Below are 1,355 nucleotides of genomic sequence, written 5' to 3'. Positions count from 1 at the left end.
GCTAAGAGTAAGGGTAAGTTAAAGGGTATCAGAAAAAACTAGAAGAGAATTACACAGAAGTTAGAAACCGAGTCTGCCGATAAATAAAACCCATATTAAGATTGCGACATTCTGTTAAACAAAATTCCTGCAACGCTGTTAACTGTCTGTTATTTTAGAGAGCTGTTAAGCTTCTGATAGACAAGGCGTATACGCAACATTATGAAAAGAAATTAACCTAATTTACAAACATTTCAAATCAATATCAATATCAATTTAATTGCAACGATGTTTACTCGATGATATTCATGGCAGATTCCCAGAAATGTTGTGGACAGAAAACAGTCTGAAATTTAAATGAATTTTTAGTGCAACGTTTGTAAAGGCAGCTAAAACGGAAAGAGTTCCTCCATTGAAAGAGTGCACACAATTGGACGTCTACCGAAACCATATATACATATATATAGAGATTGGGTCGAAACTTTTCCAGCTGGTTGGACAAGCCCCATTAAATATATATGTGAAAAACCACATCAATCCAATACATATACCAATGGAATAATGAAATTTGCAATAATTTTAATGCGCAATCCAAGCGATTTAATTGTTGAATGCCTCAGTCAGTAAACTTAAAAAAAAAAAAAAAAAAAAATGAAGTGAAATGAAAAACAAAAGAAAATCGAATAAATAATTTTAAAAATTCAATTTTTAAATGTTCCACGAATGTATATTTGTGTGTATCGAGAATTTTGCAAAAGTTATTAATTATTAATAAATATATAATTAAATGTTTGCTAATTCAATGGCACTCCAAAAGAGAATAATAATTATAAAAATAAACAAAAATTGTGCATGGAACAAATATGGAAAACGAAATTGGCTGCCAGGCAGCAGAATTGTTTGTTATTGAACGGCCCTCGCAGCCGAGGCGAGGGCTTGAATTAGTTTTTACATTTAAGTGAAACACACAATTTTACATATTGTACATCTGAGTGTTGAATTTTTTCATCAATGTTTAGTATTTTGCGACAGTGCCAACATTTTTAACAAATAACTAAAACAAGAATATAAAAAATAAATAAAAAATCAATTCAAATTGTACCTTAAAAAATGTCCAAAATTAAAAAAAAGAAAATGAAAATGAAAACACATAAAAAATACATTTAAAAACACGCAAAGATAAATGCGAAAATTTGTTGTAGTACAAGAGCACAAAACTATGTTTAAATGCCCGATAAATAGTCGTACAATAAATACGAGAGTCTCCACGTAATTAACCAAGATTTAAAGTGAACAAATAATCTAACTAGTTGTGTTTTGCACATTTTGTAAATTTTACAACACAATCCAATGATGAAAATTCCGCAAACATTTGC

General features: G+C 29.7%; 1 long non-coding RNA gene across 1 annotated transcript in view; it reads right to left on the bottom strand.

Annotated features, from left to right (window-relative positions):
* The window catches only part of LOC149091441 (uncharacterized), a 36,157-nt gene that overhangs the window by 23,833 nt on the left and 10,969 nt on the right, over positions 1-1,355 (bottom strand). The window lies entirely within an intron of this gene.

This window comes from Drosophila navojoa, chromosome 4, assembly GCF_054131105.1.
Source record: "Drosophila navojoa isolate 15081-1374.11 chromosome 4, UAZ_NAV_1.0, whole genome shotgun sequence".
In the NCBI taxonomy this organism is placed as follows: Eukaryota; Metazoa; Arthropoda; class Insecta; order Diptera; family Drosophilidae; genus Drosophila; species Drosophila navojoa.
Note: the sequence above shows the minus strand (reverse complement) of the source record. Positions and strands in the feature narration are given on the sequence as shown.